The 19,704-nt window shown below is 41.3% G+C and overlaps 1 long non-coding RNA gene across 1 annotated transcript; it reads right to left on the reverse strand.

Moving 5' to 3' along the window:
- Positions 1-5,622: 5,622 nt before the first annotated feature.
- Positions 5,623-12,930, reverse strand: LOC307213293. The gene is made up of 4 exons (XR_013837464.1): positions 12,846-12,930; positions 12,377-12,465; positions 8,807-8,923; positions 5,623-5,756 (listed from the first exon to the last, which is right to left on the reverse strand). It is a non-coding gene; the product is annotated as an uncharacterized lncRNA (long non-coding RNA).
- Between the last annotated feature and the right edge of the window lie 6,774 nt (positions 12,931-19,704).

Below are 19,704 nucleotides of genomic sequence, written 5' to 3' on the forward strand. Positions count from 1 at the left end.
CTGCTTGGTGGGTTAAAAGTTGTCATTATCACTACCCCAACACCTTTTACATGTGTTTCAAGGCCATTTACCAGATAAAGACAGATTTAGAACAGTACAGAAACCAAATGAACACCTAAGGCAGAACTTTGTTCGTCTAGCTGTAAATGTTTGGGGTGAGGGTACAGAATCCAGAAGGCTTATTTTAAAAAATCAGATTATATTCAGACATTAGTGGACTATGCATGTTTGACAACTAAACTACTGCGAATCACAATTCTATGCTACTTTTCTGGACAAATGTGCAGGAAAACAGAAATGATGGCTGCTAGTACCTGGAATTATCCCTGGCAACCGCTGCAACAGTGGTCTAGATGCAGGGTTATGTCTTGGCTAAAGCCTGCAGCAAAAGTGTAAATAATAGGACCAATATTTCCTAATGATGTTATTGGCCAACACTAATGATTTCAGTCCCAATTTGCCTTTCCACAATTTCAATGCCATTAAATTTAAGATGGGATCTTGAAAAGGGCATGGGGAATTAGATATCCAAGCTTGCATTCAATTACTTGCATTCAAACCCCATTGAAACCAAGTGGACTGGGTATATGAGCTTTGCAGGGAATGTATTATATTCATGTCATGAAAATCAAAGCCATAGTTAGTTTGACCCACCCGCTTGAGAGAACTGCTGGTAGATAAATCTAGGATATTCACATTGGAAATGCAAGCCCTGGCAATCAGCTTATCAGAAGAGAAAATCCTATCTCATTGTCTGCTTTGTAACTCCAAGATGCCGCAGTCTCTCTGTTTGTGTAACTTGATGGGGAACCTGTGCCTAACTACTTTGATCAACTACAATTCCCATTGTCCATGATCATTGGGTATGCCGGCTGATGAGATCTGGAGCACAATACCATCTGGTACCGAACCCATTTTACATTGGCAATTCAATGCTGAGGGAGCCATTTGATTACCCTTTCCTGCTGCCGGTCTGTTCCTACCCCCATGTGTTCCAGGCATCTGCTGCCTGTACAGTCACTGGACATAGACCTGGCAATAAATATCTCCAAAGAGATGCATACTTCCACATTTGGCTCATGCTACCACTTTTGGTGAGAATATCCAACAGTGTAGGAGTTTTGGGACATGAATGCTGATTACCACTAGGAACGTTTCTACATTAGACCATACATATCTCTTAAAGGTATGTTTCTTCATGATGCTGAACCCAGTGGTGCTTGGTTGCTGCATAAAGACCTCTCAAGCAATTGTGGACATAACTGATGTCATGTAAAAGCAGAAGTCTCCAAAGAAGTCCTCCAAACAACAGTGGACTGAAATAAAATATACATTGTATTTTCTTGTCATGTATAGATGCTGCAATCAACAACTGGCAGGTTGGCTGTCAGTTGAATGCAAGTGGTTTTTCCTACCCTCCAGAATCTCAAACATATGCCACAAGATTGCCAATTTGCTACATTAGTACCTCCATGCACATCATAAATCTGTCTAAAAAGTGTTATGTAGAACTGCTTTAGGACCTGTTTTATCTACATGGAAGTGTGCTTCTTTTCCTCAGCTACTAATGCTTCAAAGCTAAGAGAAGAAAATCAGGAAGAGAAACCAAAGAAAAATTGGATCCCATATCCAGATTGTATTAAGCAACATGATGATCATAAACATAACCATAACATAATATTCAAAAATGCTTTGGGCACTGCAGGAGTGGAATATAATAAAGACCCACATATAAATGGGTATTAAAATTTAATAAAACATACAATGTTTATAAAATAACAAGCACGGCACCAAATAGCCAGACAGAATGCCATCACTCAAAAGACATTTTGAAACAATTCTTAACTTCCTGCTACAAAATTGTGGTTATGTTGCCAAAAGCAACACTCAGTATTAATAATCGGTACTAGTATATGAAGCAGCATGTCAGCACTTAGCTTCATAATTCACAAATCTATTAAATCTCTGCCTATTTTATTACTTTTTCACCCAATTTGTTCTTATTTGCCTTTCTTAGAATATAGTCTTGCTGAATGGATTTAGGTTCACCCCCATTAACATTAAAGGTGAAATGAGATTATCTAACTTTTTTACAAATGAGGCAGATACTGTAGTTTATTGGGAGTTCCTACTGACTTTGGGCACCATTTAACAGGAACTTCTTCCGCACACAACCCCCTCGAAAGGAACGGAAGCTGTGCAAGAGCATCCCCATGTGCAGGAGAACTTCCTGGTCAATTATGCCACATCTGCTGTCTTCAACAGGTATGGAGCAGGTATGCAAAGTGAGGCGGAATTTTAAAAACATCAAGCAAGCTACTGAAAGAAGTCTCTGGAGTAAGAAAATGAATGATGCCTCCCTGTCTACATGTCTTTGCTTCACAGCAACTATCAAAGTAAGCATTAGTTTTCTTTGGGGGAATTTATCCAAATCTCACTTCAATATCATGCTTAAATGTTGAAGTAAAATCACCTCTTCCCGTCCTCTTCTTCTCTCATGATACTATATTACTGATGAGTCTTGGCAGTGACAAATGACAAACTGTGTATTCCTCTCTTGGCAGTTCCCATTTGCATTCTGCTGCTGCCGTGCCTCTCTTATTGGGACGGAAGGGAAATAAAATTAAAAAGGCAGAAGTTCTGAGGAGAACATGAAAGCACCCAAAACTGCAGCTGGTCAGCAGTTCTGCAAGGCAATACTCTATGGTACAGAGGGCATGCTGATAAGTAAGAAATCTGAGTTTAGAGGTGATTAGGGGAAAAAATTAAGAAAAGTATTTCTGAAAACTTCCCACTTTTTTAAAAAAATAAATAAAACCCTTTAGAGAGACTTTAAAAATCATTCAGATAAATGTGAGAGCCCTTCAGAATGAAAATGACTCAGAACAGTTCAGCTAATAAGTTTCATTATGAGTATGAGTTTCGTATGAGGAGAAGGTGGACCAATAAGATTTCACGAGGAGCAAAATACTTATCAAACAGGGACTAGCACAGCAGTTTTAACTTCTGGCAAAGGCCAGCTGAGGCAGCGTCAAAGCAGCTCCACTGGTGGCGTAGCACATCCACCCCCAGAGTCCCTCTGTGTGCTTCATGGACATAAATCAGAAGGTGTGGCCTTATACTGAGTCAGATTAATGGCACAGGATTATCTGTTCTGGCTAGCAGTGGTTCTCCAGGGTTTTCAGAAAGAGGACATTTCCAGCCCTGGAGATGGCAGCAATTGAACCCGGGACCTTCTGCATGCAAAGCAGATATACCCTTTCCCTTCTGCATCCAGCAATCTCCCTGTCAGTGGTAGAAACCAAAGCAGCAGCCTGAATCTGCCACATCCAAAGCTTGCTTATTCCTCTAACATGCCCATGGAATGGGGTCAGGGGTAGATTTAGAGCCGTGCAAGGGCACCACCTCAAAGCCTGGTAAGTGAGGCACTGAGCTTTGGGAAGGGGGCATGAGGCTCAGACAGGGTTCTAGAGTCCACCCACCTTCTTCTCAAAGCCTAGTTAGAACTTCACCAGGTTTGGGAAGGAGGTAGGAGGGTTCCAGGAGCTGGCCAGATCATTCACGCTTCCCTTCCAAAGCCGGGCACCTCCTTACCTGCGTTTGGGAAGACAGTGCAAGGGCATAGGGCCAAACACAGGGTGCAGTAGTACCCAAGTGCACCACTGACTGGGGCTCCTACCTACACCTGCCTGAAGCTTTTGCAGGTATTTCCCCACTCACTGATGTCAGTGGGGCGAGGGATGAAAAGACCACTCCTCCTTACTCTAGTCTAGCCCTTCATGGAGAAAGCCAGCAGAGCTTTCTCTTACACACACACACACACACAGAGAGAGAGAATACAAAATGTGCCTCTTCGTTACTTGAGATCCTCTGAATTAGAACAGAGAAGACCAGGCAGCAAAACTGCCAGAATCCCTGGTCCTGAAACCACTGAGCGTTCCATTCAAGCCCTTCTAGATTTCACTGCAATCTTTTTCCACCTTTTGCTTTCAGGGAAGCAAACAAACAAACAAAAAAAGCAAAAGAGCTAATGAAAGCCAGAAAAAAAGAACCTCCCGCTAGACATGAATCTGGCAGCTCTAACACATATCTCAGCAGCACTGATTTCCCATGTGGCCACCTCAGATCGCTAGGCCTCAGCAGCCAAACCAGAATGGATGGCAATAATAATTAGAGACTGATGAGAGAGGGGCCCAGAGGAGGGCCAATTTTTTAAAAAAAGAAGAGTTAATGAAAGGAGGGTGGAGTATCCAAAATTTCACAAAGGGTATGAAGCAAAATTAGATAATCAAAGAACCTTTAAACAGCAGAAGCCACCCAGTTCATCTAAGAGCACAGTGAAAAGTACCTGGCACATAAAAAATTGATCACAACTAAGGAATGTTAATGTGTGCTCCCTATCAGGCCAGTAAGATTCAGGGTGACCCACAGCTATTATTTAACGTCAGTATCAGGCCATTTAATTTTCTGCTTCAGTTCCTTTCCCACTCTTCTTCCTCAACCTCTGCCTAATGGCTATTCACTTTCTCTACATCTGATGTTCCTGCTCCTCGAACACTGTGCTCTGACTGGCATTTGATGACAGACTAAACTTTTCCAATAATGGCACCCATGCTCTATAATCAACTGCCATTTTCAATGTGCTAATAGTTCACAATGTGTTCCATCCCTTTAGAATGTGTGTCAGAAAGGAGGAGGGAATGACTCTCATTTGAATACATTTACTCTTCATCTCCATTGCCTGAATTATGAGGAAGATGAGTGTTCTGGTGCTAATTTTGTTGATTTCTAGAATTTGAGTTATTTTTAATGTCCCAGATATTCTGGGACATTAAATTGCCAGATATTCTAAACCTTTTTTTTTTTTTAAATGCAAAGAACATACCTGATATTTATGAGAGGGCAATGTCAGGTTTTTATTTTAAAGTTGTAATTCATATGATACACATGACAGAAAATGGCTCATCTGAAGATTATTGCCTCACTCTAGAGATCTGCTTGCAATCAGATATTCATATAGATCTCTGGGGGAGCCGATCCACATCAGCAAAGGAATATGGGCAAGCACTGACTTTCTTGATTGAAATTAATGAGGTAGACAGTCTAAATGAAGGTTCTGCATGATCCATGGATTAGTAGAAACAGGAAGGGGAGAGTAGAGAAAATAAAATTATGGTACTGTGCTATTTAAAGGAGTAGTTCATCTATATCTTGGAAACAGCATTATAGTAATCCTGTTTCAGAAAAGATATAACAGAAGTGTGTCCAGGGTGGGTCACAGGGAAGAGTAATAACAACAATTAGCAGTATGAAACGCCTTACATTCTAATACAGTGGTACCTCGGGTTAAGTACTTAATTTGTTCCGTAGGGTCCGTTCTTAATCTGAAATTGTTCTTAACCTGAAGCACTACTTTAGCTAATGGGGCCTCCGCCGCGCCGCCGGAGCACAATTTCTGTTCTCATCCTGAAGCAAAGTTCTTAACCTGAAGCACTATTTCTGGGTTAGCAGAGTCTGTAACCTGAAGCATATGTAACCTGAAGCATATGTAACCTGAGGTACCATTGTACCTGCTTCTCACAAGTTACATAATTCTTTGGTATGAATACTTACAGAACATAACTGCTCTTCATCAGCTGTGAAAGGCACATCAGTGTTGCAAGCATAGACCTTCCCTTTTGAAACGTATGGAAAGAGATATGTAGCCCTTTCCCTTTTCTTTTAATGCTTCAGCATATTGTAGCAGGGGTGGAAGCCTATTTCAAATGTGCGTAAACCTTTCATAGGTAATACAGTACACAAGGGCTTTGCACAAAAAATTCCATATCGTAGTGAATATTGTAGTGAAAAGTGACCCTAAGATTTATTAGGCTAAGAAATGAGGGAGTTTTAATTTAAGAACAGAATGGATAATTAGAAGGATGATTAAATCACATAAACTCATCTTAGGCTGCAATCCTATGCAATAAGTCCCACTGAACACAATGGGACTCACATCTGAGTAAAGATGCATGGGATTGAACTATAAGGTTCCAACAAAGGAGGGGCAGGAATAATGACATTTGTCAATTAACGTACCTAGAAGTCATCTGGTGAAATTAGCATTCAAAATCCAACAAACATAATTTATACATACATCTGATTAGTTTGTTTGTTTGCTTGCCTGCTTGTTTGTTTACTCTTCAAATCGCCCAGTGGCTTGATTTTAATATTGGGGTGTTTGCCTGAAGTGGTAAGAAGGAAACATAGAAATTCCCACTGGTCCCTGTTGATCCTCCCAGATTTTAATCAGTATGTCATAAAACAAAACAGGACCTAGCCATGTGCACAGGAGGGGAAAATGTTTGTGTTGGAAGAGAAGAGAATGCCAATGCACACTACCTTTTGATAGAGCCAGTGTGGTGTAGTGGTTAAGAGCGATAGACTCGTAATCTGGGGAACTGGGTTCACGTCCCCGCTCCTCCACATGCAGCTGCTGGGTGACCTTAGGCCAGTCACACTTCTTTGAAGTCTCTCAGCCCCACTCACCTCACAGGGTGTTTGTTGTGGGGGAGGAAGGGAAAGGAGAATGTTAGCCGCTTTGAGACTCCTTCGGGTAGTGATAAAGCGGGATATCAAATCCAAACTCTCCTTCTTCTTCTTTGATAGACTCTGAGCTGAGCACACACACACACACACTTTAATAGGTTTCTTAGCTCCACAACTGTGAAATGCTTTCTGAGATGGAGCAAATTTTATTAAAGAGATACAGTAGTTCAACCATGAAGAGGCCGTTCTATGTGCAGTTCTGTGCCTTGGAGGACTATATGGTCAATGAAGTTCCCCCTAGGCTATAAAGAAGGTGACCATAGCAGCTGTAGCATTTCATTGAGAAGGGCCGTGGCATACAGAAGCCCCCAGGTTTAATCCCTGGCATCTCCTAGTGGGGCTGGGGATGTGGGGTCTGAAATCTTGGAGACCCAGTTCCAGTCCATGGAGTCAATGCTGAGCTAGATGAAACAAGGGTCTGGCTCATTTTAAGGCAGTTTCCTATTTGAGATGTCTTGGATAGTTGACACACATTCATCAGGTGGGGTGCTAAAAACTGTTCCTGGACTGTACCCCCTCAGATGGGGTGGGGCATTGTATGGTCTAATGCAGTGTTTCCCAACCTTGTGCCTCCAGCTGTTTTTGAACTACAACTCCCATCATCCCTGACTAGCAAGACCAGTGGCAAGGGATGATGGGAATTGTAGTCCAAAAACAGCTGGAGGCACAAGGTTGGGAAACACTGGTCTAATGCTTCTTCGTGAAAACAAAACTGCATGCATATAGAATCCCAAAATAATCCCGGGAACTGTAGCTTGTTAACTGTAGGTGCTGAGAGTTGTTAGGAGACCTCTCTTATCCTCACATATATTTCCCAGAGTTCGCTGAGAAGAGGAATTGACTGTTAAAATACTCTAGAAGCAAATAGGGGTCTCCAAACAATTCTCAACACCTACAGTTAACAAGCTGCAGTTTGCAGGATTCTTTGAAGGGGAAGCAATGGCTGTTAAAGTGGTATCATAGTGCTTTAAATGCTCGGTACGAATGTGACCTTAGATAGCAGGGGAAAGAGTTTAAGCATAGCTCTTTCATATACTAGTTATTCATTTGCAGGGAATGCTTCCTTTTTTAATATAACCCCCCACATGCAGCCTGAAGTAGTGAGCTATCCAGGAGCAGTTTTATTGCCTCAGCTGCTGTTTGTGTGAAAAACCAATCCATTTCTATTGGAACCAGCTTGGAATTTATGACTATTTTGTGAGTGTTTAGCCAAAAAAAAAAAAAAAAAAGCTCATCTGTTTCTAAGAGCTCTGGTGAGGCTGTACACACACAACAGTGCCCCAGGGAACTGTTACTGCTAGTATTAGCCATGGCTAAGAGCCACTCTGAAATTCAACCTGTCCCCATTGCCACCCCAAGCAGGAGAGGATTTTAGGTCTGGATGGGGGGCAACAACCACATAAAACATTTGCAAGGAGCAGTTGAGACACCAGAGCCAAATAGAAGGAACACTCATTAAACAAAAGGCTGCTTTGTTGGGTGGTCTGGTTATGTAATTTCGCAGTAATAAACAGAAGTTTCATTGAGAAGGAAGGACCTAACAGTACATAACTTTCTGGTTTTATCTACAAAGGAGGCTGGTCCATCTGAATGCAGCCTGCGCATGTGAAGAACCTCATGAAATATTCCGAGATGGCAAAGAGCTTCTGGAGAAATGATGTTCAACTCATAATACATGGAAGCATTGTGAGTCAAACCAATGCCTATTCTGAACTAAGGTAATTACAACATGGCATCTACAGTGAGAATTAGACCTGTGTTATTTAAAGCTGCTTCTATGTGAAAGAATCCAGTTTGGATGATTTACTGTAATTCTAAGTTGGAAATGGTAGCAGTGCCTAAAGTAAGGACACAGAAGTTCCCCACAATTCCATTTTCAGGGCCGTGGGATTCATACTGAGCTTGCTGGATCTTGGTCATCAGTTTAAACTAAGGAAGATTAATAAGAGCATAGCCACAGTTAGCAAAAGCTGGTAATAGCAGCAATGTTTAAAAACCTGTGAATATAGAAAGGCCTTCGTATTGAACCAAAATGATAGCAATGTGAGCACCAGTGACCGTTCCTGAGGAAGGTCTTCCACTGGCAAGATGCCACCACTGAAAGGACCCTCTTCCTGGTCTCTTCCCACCTTCTGCTGCTGGGAGTGCCTGAAGAAGAGCCTCAGGTGTAGATCTCATTGTATGAATGGATGGTTATGAGTTACTGCAGTGCTGTTACCTTGCACAATAGGCCCAGTATAAATTGCTTGTCTGAAAGGGTCCAAAGATTGATGGCCTTCATAACTGACTGATGACTTCACTAGATTTCAGATATATCTGCCCCCCGTCCAAGCATCTGCAAGAGGCAGTGAATGCACTTTAAGACTGTGCATGTACACATCTATAGACTGCAATTACATAACACGCTTAAATGGTAGCAAGACACATTGAACTCAGTAGGGCATATATGTGGATAAACATGTATAGGACCCTAGAAAAGAGCTCCAACTGGCATATTCCCTGGGTGAGATTGCACAGTAAGACCTAAACATAAAGCATGCCAAGATTTCCACTATAATCATAAATATAGAGTATAATAGGAACTGAAAATTACTCAATTTTGCTTCTATAAGGGAATTGTGGAAAGGGATTACAGGTGGTGAGGATGTCATAAATGAACGCTATGCTAGAAATATCACAATTAATTCAATAATTGTTTTTTATGAAGTGCTTTCTAAAGCAATTGCTAAATTAAATAAGTCCCAAAGGAACAGTAAGAGTTAGGAATGGCATTTATAAGAGAGACATGGCATGTAAATCTTGCAGGAGTTAAGAAATGTTTATATTTAACACAATTAATTCAAAAGTTTTCACAAGAAGCAACCACCCAGGAGTTTTCTAATATCAAGTCCTCCAGGGTTTCAATTGTTTTGCAACAAGTAGCAAGCTCTTATTAATTCCTTCAGCGGTTGTTTTATTAACTTGAACCAGAATGAACTCTACTTGGCACTAATGCAGATATCATTAATACATATAATATCTGGAGTTATTATCTAGGGTAAAAAGCTATCGGGGACCAGACTAGTCACATTATTTTATCACCATTTTAAATTAGCTAATCAATAGTTCATGTGCATGTGTTTATACATATTTGCTTTGGTACAGACTAGGGGGCTGACTACTTTCATAACGTTTTCATGTCAATAATAACAGCAATAACCATACAAATGAACCATAACTCCATTACACTGGTATCACAACTAGAAGCCCTTTACGAAAAAATCAAATACAAAAGCAGATGGCAATGACCAGACCCTCCCCGCTCCTCCCTCTTGCATCCAATTCTAAATTGATGTTTTAAAAATGGCTGCTGGGTGCCTGAAAATTAATCTCATTTAAAAATTAATTTTGAGACAGTGAAGGCCTCTAGGCTCTGTAACATTTCTAATGGCATCATCTAGTGTACCCGCATGCCCTTCCTCCTGGAATTGGAATAGCACTGAGAAGCACAATTTCTAAAACTTCTGACTTGTGCTGCTTCCTGGAAATGGTGGCAGTAAGGATCTGGTTCAAGCCAGGTTGCCTACAGAGTACACATGACAGGTATCAGATATCCCCATGCAATTTATACTATATTCAAGGCTAATATACATAATGAGAAGTACAGTTTCCATTATGCTACCGCAAGAAGGGGCTTGGGCATTTAGTTTTCATTTACCCATTTCAACTATTTGTATACCGCTTATTCAGCTATCTCTAAGCAGGGAACAAGAGACAGAAAACCATAAAATCAGAGTTCAATTAAGAAGCCCAGTAGAATTTTTTATTACTAACTACAGAAGTTCAACAGGGAAGGGGCTACCTGACCTCAACTGGAAAGGAATTCCACATAATTGGGGCCACAGTAACGAAAACACAGCTCCTCGCAGATACAAGCCCTGTGTCCAAGCCACAGGGGACCACTAACAGTGACTTCCCAAAGACCTCAAGCATAAAGCAGAAATAAAGGGATCAGGTGCTCCCTGAAGTATCCTGGACACAATCTGTGAATTTTTTTAATTAATAGAAGAACCTTGAACCTGGTCTGATAGCATATGGGCATCTAGTGCAAGCCTGCTGTCACTAGGGCCAGTGTAGCTTACTGGATGGAGGGACCAGGAAATGGGGAGGTCAGTGGGGAGGGTGTGGTGTTCCCACTTATGTCCCCATTCTGAGCAACCTCCCTACCATCTCCCCTTCCTGGTAACCCACAGTGATGGCAGTGCCATGAGGCCTGGTAAATGGCAGGGCACCTCCACCCTAGCTGCTCCTAAATCTAACCCACCAACACTGCAAATTCATAAGAAAATCTTAGGCACTCCTGCAGCCTTTCTATTACAAATGAAACCATCTCTTCCATGACTTCCCACCACCAAGTACAGAGCAAGGACATAGAAAGTGGGACATAGGAAGGCCCCTTAGAATCACAGAATTGTAGAGTTGGAAGAGATCCTGAGGGTCATCTATTCCAACCCTTTGCAATGCTGGAATTTCAGCTAAAGGTCTGGCTTCATTAAGACTTGATCAATCCCATTTCAGAGTTTGCATGCAGGATCCAGGCTTTGCAAAGGAGGGAGGAAAGGTGACATGTGCAATATGATAAGCAATTTGCTTTGCATATGATGTGTCAGACATGTGATGAAAACCACAAACGATTTCAAAGTACTATGCTGTCCAGCAAAACACTATAGATTGCTAATCTCCTCTTTTTTCACACATACATTTTTTAGGAAATCAAATGTAACAAATACATCCAATTTTAGCCCGCTTAGTCAATCTTTGTGGAATACTAACAGCCTGTTATGAAAGTACAGTGTTTTCATTACCGATACTGTAATGGAACACTGAGTTCCTGATCAAGAATGACAACAAAATGGCCGAGTAAAATTTAATTTGTACATTTCTAGAATTATGAGGGTTGTTTGGGATTTTTTTTACTTATATGGAATTAATTTGCTCTTCCGCATCAAATACTTTATTTTTTTGTCTCTAATCCTACCCCCCGCAAAACATTTAGTCCAAGGAAAATTATAGACGTGGACTGAAATCCTGCACAGTGTTAAACTGCTTCAAAATCCCACTGAATTAAGTGAGATAAGTAGAATAAGTCATGGAACGTTGTGAAGGATTGTGGCAGAATCATGAAATGATTCATCAGGGAGGGTTTGGGGGGTAGGAAACAAAATCTCTTGTTTCCTTTTCTTCTCACTTGGGTGGTGTGGGGGAAAACCAATCCTTGTGTGCATATACCAGCCTCTGTGTGCACTGATGTGGTGGGTATACTGCTGTGCCTCCACAGAACGAAGTCTCTCCATCATTTTCAGTGGCAGTGTCAGCTACGGAGGTGGATGAGGCAAAAAGCCGAGAGAAGGATACAGAGGAAAACAAAGAGAAAGAGCTGAGATCCAAGTGAGGGGTTTGTCAAGTTGACAGCAGGAAGGGAAGGAAATGTTAGAAAGGGCAGGCAAAAGGAGCTCAGGATAAATAAACTAGAGGAAGGAAGAGAAGACAGTTTGGCAGGAGATGCTGGAAATGAATTTCTGAGGACAGAAAGTCAAGGCCAAAGACTGTCAAAGAAATGAGCCCATCTAAGGAGACTCGGAGTCTGAGAGCTTGCCCCCCTTACTGCCAAAAGTACTGTTGTATTTAATTAGGAAAGGCCTTCCTTTGTTATGTTCTGAGTAATCTCCCCGGAGAAAATTATGCATCCTTTAAAAATGTATCTTGAAATATCCCACACCATGATTCAACCCACTTCTGCCCAGTTCACCTTGAAGGTCCTGTGCTTTAAAAACCCTTCTTTTGCACCTGCCACAGATGTCGGTCCACATGGGAGGGACTCCAGGACAACCAGGCTATCTGCAGAGATAAGGACATAATTTATTATATTATGTCACACTCTTCCCGTTAAAAAAAGAATTCATTATACAATTGTTATGAAAGTGCCCACTTTTAAATAGGTTCCATTGGTTTTCATGGATTTGATCCATGAACATGAGTTCAAAAAGCAATTTGGCTTCATAGCAAGGGGCCTGGTGCTTCCTGTTTGAGCTCAGTAAAGTGTTGCAGTAAGGCTGGTTATAAAATTAAGTGGGGGATTGGTGAGGTCAAAACTGTTTCCCCTTTTGCCTTCTCCATTCTTTGAGATTGTTGCCCAAAAGCTCTCGCATGAGTTCTGGTTAATGCATCATATGTCATACATAGGGATCGGGGGGGGGGGTTTGATTTAGTTCACTCACACTTTAGGAAACACTATGAGATCCAAAACTCAGCCATCCTTTGAAATCTGCATGGATCCAAAGTTCACCATGTAGTTCTCTAAGTATCCAATGTTTACAAAATGCATTGTGTTAGGAGAAAGTGTGCATAAAATGAATATATTAGTGAAAGTAATATACAAAAATGCATTATATTAGGAGCAATCATTTACAAACAACATGTACAATAGTCAAAACTGCACACAAATGTGTGTTTATTAGGAGAAATTGACACTAAAATGCTGAAGTATTTTCATGAGGATTTCTCTTTTTTAAAAATGCAAATTGCTGCAGAAATATGGACAACTGAATTTCAGATTGGAAATATGAGAAATGGAGCAAACCAAAATCGCTGAATGATGCTATCTTTCTTGATTTTTGATCAGTTCATGATGGATATTTTTATTCTGATGTGGGTAAGATCAACAGCTATGGGCAAGGGGCTTCACTGACTATATGAAATCTGCTTGCTTACCTGAGTTTCTATTATTATTTGCCTTGTTTTCCACTTCAAGACAAGTTTTACTTTGATAAGGCAGTGCCAACGGATTGCTCCATATTTTGTGCAACTAAGAGTTTAGTCCATTCCCAGATTAGGCACCAAGGAAATGAATAGGACCTGATTTATTTTACCATTATTTGGGCCATTTCCTTTTTGTAGAAAAGACAGCCCTGGGCAACATTGATGAATCATGTCTGCCTTTATTTATTTAGCATCTGAATTGGATGTCTCTTTGTCTTCTGATGTGACGAAGGAGCCTGCCACTTCATTAACTTTTTGGGGAATTCAATTAAATACACAGGAATTCTTGTTTCTAACCTGCTTGATGACAAGCTACAGGAGTTTAAGGATGGGGTTAGGATATTTTGAATTTTAAAAAACCCCATGTATTTGGGTCTTCTTAGCTTGGCTTGTCACATGATGGTTCCACATAAAAATTCCCCCATTCTTCTCCAGGTGTGCATGTTCTCATCTTTTTTTATTAGTATGTTGATAGCTCATCACCTGATACAAATAGAATTCAGTGATTGCTAGGAGACTGGCAAAAGGGATCTGGTGATACCTGTAACAGTAATTTCCGAAATCTGACCACCTTTATCCAGTTATTATTAAAGGATACAAAACCTATTTCTCCATCACTGGAGTGTTGAATAATAGGGAACTTTTATGATTTCTGAAATATACCAGCTCTTTGCTACCCATCCTATCTGAGCAGTTATAGTATTCAACTGCCAATGTCTTTCAAAAATGATTTGAGCTTTCCCTAACTGACTTACTATGAACTCCCAATCTTTTGTCCTTATTTCATGTAAATACGCTACTATTGTAGATTCCCATCATTTGGTTAGGCTGCCTGCTGAAGCATCATATGACCTACACATTTGATCCCAATTTTTGAGGGATTATGACAGGGTTTCATTGTGGAGGGAGGTTAAGTTTATGAAAGCTTCTCTGATCTCTAGGAGCACCTTCTCACAAAAGAGACAAATTGCTTACTAAATGAGCATGATGAGAGATTGCCACATAGATACGTTCAGGACCTAATAATGTGATCAAAATTTCAAATCCAAAATGAAAGAAAGAACTAATGCTGGAAGGATTGCAACCTTCAATTAACTGCTTAGATTAACTGTTCACAAATAAGCCCCTGAAAACACTTTTGATCAGCTGACTCAGGCAGAGGATTTATATATATTAAAAAATCACAATATATATTAATACAAGTACTTAACAGATAACTTCAGGCAGCAATCACCATCTTTTTTTAAAAAAAGCATTCTGTCTCCTCTCTTCCATAGGAGGTAAATCTTTCTTCTAAGGCAACCTTTCTCGACCTGTGGGTCCCCAGATGTTGTTGAACAACAACTCCCATCACCCCTAGCTAGCAAGGCCAGAGCTCAGGGATGATGGGAGTTGTAGTCCAACAATATCTGGGGACCCACAGCTTGAGAACCACTGTCAGCTGTAACCAGTGGCATAGAGTGGGGGACTACAAGGGTGGTTGCCTTGGGTGCATAATGTTAAGGGTGCAAAATTTCAACAGCCAGTGCTGCCTCAATACAGCTGCCCCCTTCCGTTGCTGGGCTCTGTTGAAAATGGTTTCTCCTTGCGATCCAGGAAGTGACCTCTCCAGACAATAGAACAACTCTTCTTTTCTGATCTCTATGGCTGCAGCCTCTTGGGAGACACGTATGCCTTTAGGCAGCTGAAAGTGCATATATACTACGTCCATTTCCCTCTCTCCCACCCATCACCCTCTGTGCAGGCTCAGGTGCTGGCAGCCCATGCTGTACCACTGGCTATAACTCTTATATGCACCAGGCAAACACATAACAAAGCCTTTTCCTTCAGAAACTTATTTTATCAACATGCATATTAAAAAATATATTTAAAACTAAAACATGTATATTCACAGAAACATAGGAAGCTGTCTTACCCTGAGTCAGAACAATTGTTCCATCTAGCTCAGTACTCTCTACACAATTGGCAACAGCTCTCCAGGATTTCAGACTAGCCCAGTTTGGAGATGTTGGGGATTAAACCTTGGGACTTCTGAATGCTAAAGAGCTGCTCTACCACTCAGCCATGACCCTTTCCAGGAACCCAACTCAAGACGGAAATAAAATAATGATTAAAAATTCACATGAATGTGATTTCTACTGCATTTTGAAGAAATCCAAAGATGCCATTGCAAAGACTGGGTTGGAAATGATAATAATAAGAAAACAATTTATTTTGCACGTCCTATCATTGCCACTGCCAACCTAGCAGTTCGAAAGCACGTCAAAGTGTAAGTAGATAACTAGGTACCGCTCCGGCAGGAAGGTAAACAGTGTTTCCATGTGCTGCTCTGGTTCGCCAGAAGCAGCTTCGTCATGCTGGCCACATGACTCAGAAGCTGTACGACGGCTCCCTCGGCCAATAAAGTGAGATGAGCGCTGCAACCCCAGAGTCGTTCACGACTGGACCTAACAGTCAGGGGTCCCTTTACCTTTACCTTTACCATTGCCACAAGTGAGCCATTTTTCCTTAGCTTCAGCCTCTCTTCTGGTTTGTGCAAATAATGGTACTGCCCTATTATGGAGATAACAATACTGTCCACCCTACCTATGTGAGTGCCTTAGACCATAAGAGGCTGAGATCTGGCCTCTACCCTTTTGAGAGTATGAAGTCCTTCACATAGATTATCTCAAAAATATATGTACATAGAAACGAAGGTTAGGTAGACAGCAAATTGCTGAACTTTTAACCTATCTTTGCATTTTGCCTCCATCCTCTTTTGACAGGCATCAAAGGCAGTGATGCTAGAAAAACATTCTGTCTAAAACTTATCCACCAGTCATACTTGGAGACATGATTAATTTGCTTTAAGTGGTTGCTTAATAGCTCCATAATTATTAAGGACCCTCAATTTTTCTACTATGCGTGTAGACAATTTTGACATTTTCTCAACTTTGAGTGAGCTGTTTACAATGGTACATTAAACAAATACCTTTGCTGTGCAATTTAGGCTTCAATCCAAAGTTTGCTTACTGGGTAGCGCCATTGAAATCAATAGGATTTTCATCTGTTTGAGATACAGTGCCACTGACATAATTAAAACTGAAAAGCAGACAACTTTCAGACATTGCATCATACTTCAGAAAATTGCCAAGTAATTAATGCTTGATCTGGTTGGAATTGTTTGGGGGGAAATTCTGAATGTTGTCATGTCTAAGCTACAAATCAGTAGAGATGGTAGTTTACATTTTTCTTATATGTTATTAAGAAATTTGAATGGCAAACCTTAGGGAGGAATAATCCAGTGAGTCTGGAATTTTGTTCTGTTCTCTCGAACATGCAGTGTATCTGGCTAGCCCACAGAGATCTTTATTATAAGCCATGGCAATCAAGCAACACTACAGCATAGTAAAATATAAGTATTTTTTATTTAAAAAACATGAATTTATTTTGGGAAAATGCTGGCTGATATTATTAACTCTCCTAGACAGAGATCTGTAGCCATACAGATAAACTAATCTGACCCCAAGTCATTATGATATAATGCACGAAGCTACCTACTTATTTTCATCTCAAATCTATGTCATTGCCCTTTGGAACCCTAAGCAGATTAAGTCCAACTTCCCATGCAGTCAAACCTTTGGACAAGCTTAACCTGAAGCAGGGAAAGTGGTGATAGGCTGCCTCTGGCCTGCTTCCCAGCAAATCCAATGTTCCTCTTCATTATTCGTTTTGACTGCTGTGGATGTGAGCTGCCCTCTGTTACTCTTATGGGAAGAAATCAAATGCAACAGGAATGGGCAGGGAGAAATGTCTGCTTATAATAGTGCTAGCCTCCTAACACCTGATCTGATAAAGAAGTGGAAGCTATTACAGCATTGTCTTAGTTCCTTGTATTTCAACAAAATTGTTATCTCAATACATTATAATTAAATTTTCATTCTGCTCTGCATGCTCGTTGAGATGCTTCATGCAGCCCTGAGGTGCATGGTGAACACTGTTTCCTATCCAGGCCAGTGGCTTGGATTCAAGTATAAAGCTGCTTGACTGAGTTGATAACAAACTGCAATTTAGCATATCACCACTCAATTGACTTTAGGGAGGTTTGCAGTGGACCACTGAACTTAGGTTTGTGCTTATGTCAATGAGTGAATAGCTTTGCTCTCAACATGTGTTAGGGGAAGAGGGCTATTGAAAGGCAACTTTCCTGACCCCTCTCTTCTGCTAGCCCCCTGAATCCTCAGAAATTTTATCCTAAATAGAATGGGTTGTGGAGTTTTGCTTCCCCTTTCCCCCAAGCTTCTTGAGCCACAGCCTACCCCATCCAGAGGGCTCTCCCAAGCCTCGGAATATGACTCTCCTGGGCTTGGGGATTTCCAGGGTAGGAGGGTTAGAAAAGTCATCAGTCTTCAATCCCCTTCCACCAGCAGTTCTCAGGATCCAAGCCCATATGTCCAATTTCTGTGATCATATTTTAAGATGCACCAGTATAGAGAAGCTGCTTGGTTCCACCCAAAAACATGTTGATGGAGAATGGAATGGGTCCATTTCACTTTGACAGAGTTCTGAAAGAGATTGTAGGATCCACAATGGATTTCACACTCTACCCCAGCTGTGTGGAAAGAGGCCTACCGTTGCCACTTTCTTCACATGCACGGTAGGGGCACAATCAGGTTTCAGAAACCATGGGATCACAGATTATAGGAAGCTGTGGTGTGGTCTGCATTCTTGTTAGGTTCCATCCTGGATGCTCTTAGCCTCTAGAACAAAATGGTGGTTTCACTGGGTTTGAGATACAAATCAACTGCATAACTTCATAGCCCATGCATGGGCTACTGATGTTTCATTGGGAGATGCTTCATTGGGAGACTTGTGGAAATTTTATCCATTATGTGGGAGGGAAGGGTAGATTCCCGTGTTGTCTAGGTTATGTGGAAATGCACCTCTCCCTCCCTGTATCCCTTCCTTCCAGAACTGTACAGGGAGTAGACAATGTCTAGGGGTTACCTAGGCATCAGAATCTGAAGATTGTTTACACTGGCAAAAAGTAGCTTTGCCAGTTGCCAAGACCATATAATGGGGCAGGAAACCTCCAGATTATTGGACTACAATTTCCAGCATTCCTGAACATTGTCCATGCAGGACCATGCTAACAGGAGTCAGATTCCAACAACAACATCTGGAGAACACTAGATTTCCTGCCCCAGTTATATGAGAAGCTTGCTTTTTCTTCCACACAATGCAGTAAGTCTGCTGCAGCACAGTGCTAGAAGCTAGACAAGCCTCCCTATTCTTGGGAAAGGACCATGCCTCTCTCCCAAGTCTGGGGAGAGTCAGCAGCAACAGTGTCCACAAATTTTGGTGGGCTGATAGCCAGAGATTTTTTTAAGAGCCCTAGAGATAGTATGTGCATGTGTGTGCGTGCATGGTGGGGACGAAACACACCTCTAGTATAGATCATTACTGACCAAAAAGTTTGGCAAGGGTTCCAGTAAACTTGAGTGCCCATAGCATGGAACAGGAGACTCTTTGTGCTTTGTCTGATTTTGGTGTCTGTTTTGCCTCTAGCCTCCATGTTGCAACATGGAGCAACACAGAAGGGGGGGGGGATATGCAGGTCTGACTATAACAGAGCTGAGCCTGTAAGTTCCCAAGTTTCTATTCAGGTGCCACAAGCCTGACTTGTCATACCTCATGCTGAGCACCTTTGGCATAGATAACATCTGCTGAATAAGTTTATTGCTGGTTTCCCTCCTCCTCCATTTGACAATACTTATATGTCACTGAGGACTTATGATCATTGACACTTGTCCTCCCTTAATTAAACTAGATCATCCCACTAATCCCCCATGAGCTGCATAGACTGGGATTCAACAGCTTTCTGTTAAACTTTCTCCTGGCTAAATTAAACTAATCTAGCATATCCTAAAAGCCTATTAGCAACATCCACACAGAGACTTAATCCAGTTTTAATAAACTTGATTCAATGCACAGCTTTAGTTCATTTTGATTAATTTTTTCATTAGACAATGCCTAACTTCCCAGGGGCCTTTCTGGAACATCCTCCGGAGTGATCTGAAAGCTACCCAAGTTTGCTCCAGACTGTTTGAATACTGTACGTGTGTTTAATCAACGCTTAATCAAAATTCAAGAAGCAGTAGCAGTAGTTAGGAACTCAAGTATACTGATCTTTGGGCTGACTGCCAACTGAAATGATCTATATTGTAGGTCATTCTGCCACCACATCATGGATATAAGTGTTTGGCAAGATCATAATTTAAGAATGAATGGAGGAGAATAAGTGCAGAGTACGGGCCTTCCTGGGATGCTGTACCTGCT

This window comes from Podarcis cretensis (assembly GCF_951804945.1).
Source record: "Podarcis cretensis genome assembly, chromosome: 3".
Taxonomy (NCBI): domain Eukaryota; kingdom Metazoa; phylum Chordata; class Lepidosauria; order Squamata; family Lacertidae; genus Podarcis; species Podarcis cretensis.